The sequence below is a fragment of the Cherax quadricarinatus genome, chromosome 18 (genome assembly GCF_038502225.1).
Source record: "Cherax quadricarinatus isolate ZL_2023a chromosome 18, ASM3850222v1, whole genome shotgun sequence".
In the NCBI taxonomy this organism is placed as follows: Eukaryota; Metazoa; Arthropoda; class Malacostraca; order Decapoda; family Parastacidae; genus Cherax; species Cherax quadricarinatus.
The window spans coordinates 50,622,940-50,632,134 of NC_091309.1; the positions used below are offsets into that span (position 1 = coordinate 50,622,940).

General features: G+C 42.1%; 1 protein-coding gene across 3 annotated transcripts in view; it reads right to left on the reverse strand.

The window, feature by feature from the left end:
* LOC128689513 (zinc finger protein 84-like) overlaps positions 1–5,705 on the reverse strand; it is a 73,399-nt gene extending 67,694 nt beyond the window's left edge. The window contains exon 1 of one of the 3 annotated variants that reach the window (XM_070086481.1): positions 5,548–5,705. The gene's annotated coding sequence lies outside the window, so the exon portion shown is untranslated. Of the gene's footprint in view, positions 1–5,539 lie in introns of all 3 variants that reach the window. The other 2 variants (XM_070086482.1, XM_070086483.1) reach the window with 2 other exon arrangements.
* Between the last annotated feature and the right edge of the window lie 3,490 nt (positions 5,706–9,195).

The following is a 9,195-nucleotide window of genomic DNA, read 5'->3' on the forward strand; positions in this document are numbered from 1 at the left end:
ACAGTAAATGACCATATGACCTGTCTTTGTAATACTCATTTGTACTAAATTGTTATCTGTTTACAATAATGTTTTTACCACTGAATACGTATATCATTGCTTAGTTAATCTTAAGCTAATTTTAAGTCTGCCCATAATGCTCTGCATACAATGGGCTTTGGCATGTTGCACTGTAATAACTGTATTCCTTTGTACTTTTCTGTATCATGTTCAAATTAATAAATAAATAAATAAATAAAATAAATAAATATACACTTGGAAAATCCTAGAGGGACTAGTATCGAACTTGCACATGAAAATCACTCCCAACGAAAGCAAAAGACTCGGCAGACGATGCAACATCCCCCCAATGAAAAGCAGGGGTGTCACTAGCATGTTAAGAGACAATACAATAAGTGTCAGGGGCCCAAGACTGTTCAACTGCCTCCCAGCATACATAAGGGGGATTACCAATAGACCCCTGGCTGTCTTCAAGCAGGCACCGGACAAGCACCTGAAGTCGGTACCTGACCAGCCAGGCTGTGGCTCGTACGTTGGATTGCGTGCAGCCAGCAGTAACAGCCTGGTTGATCAGGCTCTGATCCACCAGGAGGCCTAGTCACAGACCGAGCCGCGGGGGCATTGAGCCCCGGAACTCTCTCCAGGTAAACTCCAGGTAAACACCCAGGTACCTACTTACTGCTAGGTAAACAGCAAGACAGCAGGTATAAGGTAACTAACACCCAGGTACCTATTTACTGCTAGGTGAACAGCAAGACAACAGGTGTAAGGTAACTAACACCTAGGTACCTACTTACTGCTAGGTAAACAGCGAGACAACAGGTGAAGGTAACTAACACCTAGGTACCTACTTACTGCTAGGTGAACGACGAAACAACACACGTAAGGTAACTAACACCTAGGTAAAATGTGTAAATATGCAAAATGTGTAAGGGGTGGGTGCATGATGGATGTATGTACAATTATAGTAACGGTGCCAGAATTCACTTTGTGTGTAACAAATGCACTTTGGCACAGTTACCCTTTAGCAGTGATGACATTGATTTACCTAATTTTAATACATATGACCCATTGCCATATACTGATGATTATAATTGTTTTATGAAAACAAGCCTTCACTTTATTCATGTCAACGCAAGATCATTTCTTCCTAAATTGGCAGAGATTAGGATTCTAGCTAACAAAATTAGGGCGGCAGTTATAACCATCTCTGAATCCTGGTTGGATGATACGGTGACTGATGACGAGGTCAAAATAGAAGGTTACAATATAAAACGCTTAGATAGGAACAGAAAGGGTGGTGGAGTATGTGCCTACATTAGAAATGACTTAGCTTACAACCTAAGACCTGATTTAAATAACAATAAACTGGAGATTCTATGGTTTGAAGTGCTGCTTCCCAAAACCAAACCAATCTTAGTAGGAACTAGTTACCGCCCTCCTACCCAGGACCAGTTCTTAGAAGACTTTTCCAGAGTATTGTCCGGACTTGAAAACAATTGCGAGACAATAATACTGGGCGACTTCAATATCTGTTTTCAGCAGCAAAGTAACGGGCTATACAAAAGGTATAAGCAAATTCTAGGTTTAAATAGTTACACTCAACTAATTAATACACCAACCCGGCTCACACAGTTCTCAGCCACCCTAATTGACCACATACTTTGTAACTGCTCTGAGAACATTAGTCAGTCAGGCATCATTACCACAGGCCTTAGTGATCATTTCATCATTTACTGCACTAGGAAAATCACTAGGGATAGGATAGGCCTATACAGGACAATAAAAATGAAGTCAACTAGAAACTACAGTAAAGAAAAACTGGTAAATAGGCTACACAATTGTGAATGGACAGAGATAAGTTGCACGGACGTAAACAATGCCTGGGAAAAATTCAAAACAATGTTCACTACCATCCTTGATAATATTGCGCCAGTTAAAGAGGTTAGGATTAAACGAAGAACTGAACCTTGGATGACTACTGAGATATTAGATAATATGAAATTCAGAGACCAGCTGCTAAAAAGATTTAAAGCAAACAGGATATTGCAGCACTAAATGAATTCCAAAGGGTGAGGAACAGAGTGGAGAGACTTATAAAAGGAGCAAAGGCAAAGCACTATTGCTCAAAAATTGAAGAGTATAAGCATAACCCCAGAAAGCTCTGGCAACAACTAAAACAGTTGGGGTATAGCCATAAACCAGTACATAGGTCTAACATAGGACTCACTATTGATAATGAGGTATGCCACGAAACATCTAAGGTGGCAAATTGCTTTAATTCCTACTAAACATCTGTTGCATCAACACTAGTAAGTAAACTACCAGCTGCATCAAATACCTTTAACACAGACTCAGATAAGTTTCAAACATACTATACCAATAAAGGGGTAACCCCAAACAGTTGTCAACTAGTAAGTGTATCTCATGACTTTATTCAAAAAGAACTAAGCAGGTTAAACCCAACTAAGAGCACAGGCCCTGATAACATCCCATCTAAGTTCCTAAAAGATGGTGCTTCTGAACTGTCAATCCCTATTGCTCACATAATAAATCTATCAATCACCACTAATACCGTACCGGAGGGGTTCAAGGAGGGCAGAGTTACTCCTATCTTCAAGAAAAATAGTAGGTCTGATGTAAGCAACTATAGGCCTGTTAGTATACTCAGTATAATATCCAAAATTCTAAAGAGGGCGGTGTACTCTGAAGTAGTTAAGTACCTTAATGACAACAACATTCTCCATAGCTATCAATCGGGCTTTAGAAGATCTTACTCAACCGACACCTCCCTAATTAATCTGATGGATTACCTGAGAACTGAAATGTCAAAGGGGAACCTCATAGGTATGATAACCTTAGACCTACAAAAGGCCTTCGATACTGTCAACCACAATATATTATGTAAGAAACTTCAAGCTATCGGTATAGGCCGAATTTTTTCGGCCTCGCTCGACAAAGGGTTAAGTCCTACCTTAGCAACAGGAGACAAATTGTCAAAATCAACAAATCGGAATCAGAACCCCTGCTGATAACATGTGGAGTTCCCCTAGGTAGTATTCTGGGTCCCTTATTATTCTTATGTTATGTCAATGACATGTCTATCAGTGTCAAGTGCAAACTCCTACTGTATGCAGATGACAGTGCCCTGTTAGTGTCAGGTAAAGACCCACAAGATATAGCTAATGTTTTAACACTGGAACTGGAGTCCTGCAGCAAATGGTTAGTAGACAACAAACTATCATTACACCTAGGGAAAACTGAAGCCATTCTCTTTGGAACGAAACATAAACTGAGAAGGGTAAATAATTTTAATGTCCAGTGTAATGGAGAGCCCATCACTTTGGTTTCAACAGTAAAATATCTGGGAATCCCCTTTGACCCATGCATGTTAGGAGAATTGATAGGGAACAGTGTAGTAAAGAAAGCGAAGGCCAGACTGAAGTTCCTGTATAGACAAGCACAGTGTCTACCTACTGAGGCACATTGTCTACCTACTGAGGCACAGTGTCTACCTACTGAGGCTCGCAGGACCCTATGTCTAGCCCTTATACAATGCCATATGGATTACAACAGTTGGATATGCTGAATGTTGAAGACAGAGTAACACAACTGAAGCTAAATCATGTTTATAAAATTGCTCACAAACAGCGTCCAGAATATCTTGCTGTCAATTTTGTCAAGGTTGGGAACCAAAGCAATCATAGTACTAGGGGGAGAGAGCACAACAATCATAGTACTAGGGGGAGAGAGCACAACAATCATAGTACTAGGGGGAGAGAGCACAACATAGTACTAGGGGGAGAGAGCACAACAATCATAGTACTAGGGGGAGAGAGCACAACATAGTACTAGGGGGAGAGAGCACAACAATCATAGTACTAGGGGGAGAGAGCACAACAATCATAGTACTAGGGGGAGAGAGCACAACAATCATAGTACTAGGGGGAGAGAGCACAACATAGTACTAGGGGGAGAGAGCACAATAATCATAGTACTAGGGGGAGAGAGCACAACAATCATAGTACTAGGGGGAGAGAACACAACTTTGTAGTAGCCACAGTCAGTGGCCAGGCTTCAAACACCTTTTATTGTACAGCAATAAAGGAATGGAACAGACTGCCCGCACATGTCAAAGGCAGTCATAGCATGAACCAGTTCAAGAAGAGTGCCAAAAGGTGTCTGATGAATGTAGCTACAGAAAGGGAGGGGAATGATTTTTTTATTTTTTAGTGAACACACGAGTAATTTTACCTTATTCCTAGTAATGATCCTCGTATTGTAATAGTCATAATGACCTTCGTGTAGTAGATAGTCTCTTAGTATATTAATAAGATGTTATCTTCATTACAGAATAATAAGAAAATATTATAACCTTTATATAATAATAATAAGGTAAAAGGACCCCAATGGAAATAAGTCACTCTGTCTGACTTTTTTGGGTTATCCTAGGTTCTCTACACAGGAGTCTTCTGGCAGGGCTGCATCTGCTCTTGTTGCCACCTCCCTAGTTAAGAACGATAATAAATTTGTTGAGTTAGGCATAAGAATTAACAACTGGGCGTCTACACTGCAAACTGAATTGTTTGCAATCCTAATGGCGCTAAAGCTAACCTATGACACTGAGCTTGACTCTATCATCATTACTGATTCTATGTCATCATTGAAGGCTCTTGGCTCATATAATGACTCCAACAACATGCTCATTGGGGAAGCCAGGTATAGATACTCAAAAATTAGGGACAAAGGAATTAATGTACAATTGCTATGGATCCCATCACACATTGGATTACTCCTTCATGATAAAGTTGATATGTTAGCCAAGAAGAGTATCCAGAAGGAGAATGTAGAATATAACTTTGGTATAACTGTGTCTAGCATTAGGAATAATATTAGGAGAGAAGTAAATAATGAAAATGATTGTTATAGGAATGCAGTTAGAAGCCTGAGTAGATCTATAACCCACTATGATAACATGAACGTAGATAAGTATGTTTATGGAGCAACTTGCAATGTGAACAGACTGACTGATGTTGTAGTGGCCAGGCTTAGGCTTGGTTACAAGTACTTCTGGCAGTTTGGGAGACACACAGATGATCAAACTAAATGTAAATTATGTGATCAGGCATATGGTCACTCTCTTGAACACTATGTGCTTAATTGTCCACTTATTGAGGAATACAGAGACAGACAGTATAATAACCTATGTGACATGTCAAGATATCTTATTAATGAAAATAAGATACCAGATATACTAAGCAAATTTCCTAAATTTGCTTGTAACAGATAAGTGAACTATAGATATGTAGATATAAATCCATATGTATTCCTGTTAACCCTTTGGGGCCTAGTTCCTAGGCCTTTTGTGTATCCATATGCTCTCGCGCTACCGTCCACAGGATGGATATGGGGTGCACAATAAACTAGCCACTTCGGTGGCAAAATCTAAAAATCTATCTCTACACATATGCTGCTATGTATGATAATTCTATGTAACTGTATTTGTGTATACCTGAATAAACTTAGTTACTTACTGTACCTACTTACTGCTAGGTGAGCTTCTTCTTCTTTGTTTCTTCTTCGTTGGGGTTATCAGGGCCACTGGCAGCACAAGCTGTACCGAGTCCGGTTATCAGGGCCACTGGCAGCACAAGCTGTACCGAGTCCGGTTATCAGGGCCACTGACAGCACAAGCTGTACCGAGTCCGGTTTCTCGATGGAACGAGAAAAAATTGTTGTCCAAGGCTGGACGATGAGAGAGGAGGAACAAAAGTTCCTTTGTAAATAGAGATAGAAACTTGAAGTTTCCAATTAGATCCGGTGGACACCCTTGCCAAGCCCCAGCAGAGAGGGACGCCCTTACCAAGCCTCAGCAGAGAGGGAAGCCCACACTCCCACCTGAGTTCAGTAACCGGCTTCCCATTTTAATGTTCAAACCGGCTTCCCACCAAAGACCGTTAAAGTATTATCCGCAGAGCGGAAAAAAAATGAAGCTGGCTAAAGTAAGCCGATGTACAGGTACCCCTCCTGTAGAGTGCCAGGTGCCCCTCCTGTAGAGTGCCAGGTGCCCCTTCTGTAGAGTGCCCGGCGGGCAAAATAGATGAGGACAAGTGTCCCAGAGAGAACGGTGGAAATTTGTCAGTGATACTCAGGCGAGAGAGAGATGTCCACACCCGACGAAGGCTGACGCAGAAATCCTGCTAGGTGAACAGCGAGACAACATAAGTAAGGAAACTAGCACCCAGGTACCTACTTACTGCTAGGTGAACAGCGAGACAACATAAGTAAGGAAACTAGCACCCAGATACCTACTTACTGCTAGGTGAACAGCGAGACAACATAAGTAAGGAAACTAGCACCCAGGTACCTACCTACTGCTAGGTGAACAGCGAGACAACATAAGTAAGGAAACTAGCACCCAGATACCTACTTACTGCTAGGTGAACAGCGAGACAACATAAGGAAACTAGCACCCAGGTACCTACTTACTGCTAGGTGAACAGCGAGACAACATAAGTAAGGAAACTAGCACCCAGGTACCTACTTACTGCTAGGTGAACAGCGAGACAACATAAGTAAGGAAACTAGCACCCAGGTACCTACTTACTGCTAGGTGAACAGCGAGACAACATAAGTAAGGAAACTAGCACCCAGATACCTACTTACTGCTAGGTGAACAGCGAGACAACATAAGTAAGGAAACTAGCACCCAGGTACCTACCTACTGCTAGGTGACAGCAGCGAGACAACATAAGTAAGGAAACTAGCACCCAGGTACCTACCTACTGCTAGGTGAACAGCGAGACAACATAAGTAAGGAAACTAACACCCAGGTACCTACTTACTGCTAGGTGAACAGCGAGACAACATAAGTAAGGAAACTAGCACCCAGGTACCTACCTACTGCTAGGTGAACAGCGAGACAACATAAGTAAGGAAACTAGCACCCAGGTACCTACTTACTGCTAGGTGAACTGCGAGACAACATAAGTAAGGAAACTAGCACCCAGGTACCTACTTACTGCTAGGTGAACAGCGAGACAACATGAGTAAGGAAACTAGCACCCAGGTACCTAGTTGTTGTGGTTTATGGGCAACTTTAAGTGACCGCCGTAACGAACCCGGCCTTCAGGTGTCTGAGAAAGATATAGTGGTACGCATTATAAGTCCACAATTTTCCATGACTGCAACAAGAAGATAAGATAAGATAAGATTTCGTTCGGATTTTTAACCCCGGAGGGTTAGCCACCCAGGATAACCCAAGAAAGTCAGTGCGTCATCGAGGACTGTCTAACTTATTTCCATTGGGGTCCTTAATCTTGTCCCCCAGGATGCGACTCACACAAGTCGACTAACACCCAGGTACCTATTTGCTGCTAGGTGAACAGGACAACAGGTGTAAGGAAACGTGTCGAAATGTTTCCACCCGCCGGGAATCGAACCCGGGCCCTCCGTGTGTGAAGCGGGAGCTTTAGCCACCAGGAGGCCTGGTCACAGACCATGCCGCGGGGGCGTTGACCCCCGGAACTCTCTCCAGGTAAACTCCAGGTAAACCAGGCCACCGGGCCTGAAGGTTCAGGTACAGGCCAGAAGCTACTGACTGTCTGGAGGATCAAACTCCTTACAGTTGAATAGGAGAGGTTAGGATTAAACAGAGAAAAGAACCCTGGATGCCTACTGAGATATTAGATAAAACGAAATTCAGAGACTAGTTGTTGAAAATATTTAAGGCAAACAGACAGGATATTGCAGCGCTAAATGAATTCCAAAGGTGAGGGAAAGAGTGTAGAGGCTTATAAAAGGAGTAAATGCAAGGCATTATTACTCAAAAATCGAAGAGTACAAGAATAACCCCAGAAAGCTCTGGCAACAGCTAAAACAGTTGGGGTATAGCCATAAACACTAGTAAGTAAACTACCACCTGCATCAAATACCTTTAGCACAGACTCTGACAAGTTTACAACATACTATACCAATAAAGGGATAACCCCAAACAACTGTCAACTAGTAAGTGCATCTCATGACTTCGTTCAAAAAGAACTTGTGGAAAATACCGTATATATTTTCCGGAAATACGGTAATTTATAGGTAAATAGATGCCCTATATTGCATTTTTAAAAGAAGTATGTTATCGAATATAAGAAGAGACACTCGCCATCTTGGTTTTGAATTTGAATTAGAACGTTGGTGTAATGGGTAGAAATTTTCGTGCTCTAGAGGTTAAAATTGTGTTGACACCTCTCAAATAGGAGGCGAAATTGGTGGACGTGCATTCCTGCATAACTTGAGATATCAGACGACTGGACAAGACAGCTCCAGGAACATCAGATAAGCTCTCTAGATTTGTGTGTAATTCTGGGCAGCATTATTTTCATAAATTTAGTTAGAGTGAGGTTTTCTGAGTATGATGCACATTAATCTCCAGTCAAATTGGTGAGTGATATTAAGATATATTTTCCTTCTGTTATGTAATTATGTATATATATAACCATTTATTATTTTTAATATATAGTCCACAAATTTATATATATACCAGTATTCCAGGTGTTCACCTGGAGAGAGTTTACCTGGAGAGAGTTCTGGGTATCAACGCCCCTGCGGCCCGGTCTGTGACCAGGCCTCCTGGTGGAACAGAGCCTGATCAACCAGGCTGTTGCTGCTGGCTGCACGCAAACCAACGTACGAGCCACAGCCCGGCTGGTCAGGAACCGACTTTAGGTGCTTGTCCAGTGCCAGCTTGAAGACTGCCAGGGGTCTGTTGGTAATCCCCCTTATGTATGCTGGGAGGCAGTTGAACAGTCTCGGGCCCCTGACACTTATTGTATGGTCTCTTAACGTGGCTGACATCCTTGTCTATCCGACATAGACAAGGATGTCAGCCACAGCACCGTGTCTTCCTTTGCAGATGACACCCGAATCTGCATGACAGTGTCTTCCATTGCAGACACTGCAAAGCTCCAGGTGGACATCAACCAAATCTTTCAGTGGGCTGCAGAAAACAATATGAAGTTCAACGATGAGAAATTTCAATTACTCAGATATGGTAAACATGAGGAAATTAAATCTTCATCAGAGTACAAAACAAATTCTGGCCACAAAATAAGAGCGAAACACCAACGTCAAAGACCTGGGAGTGATTATGTCGGAGGATCTCACCTTCAAGGACCATAACATTGTATCAATCGCATCTGCTAG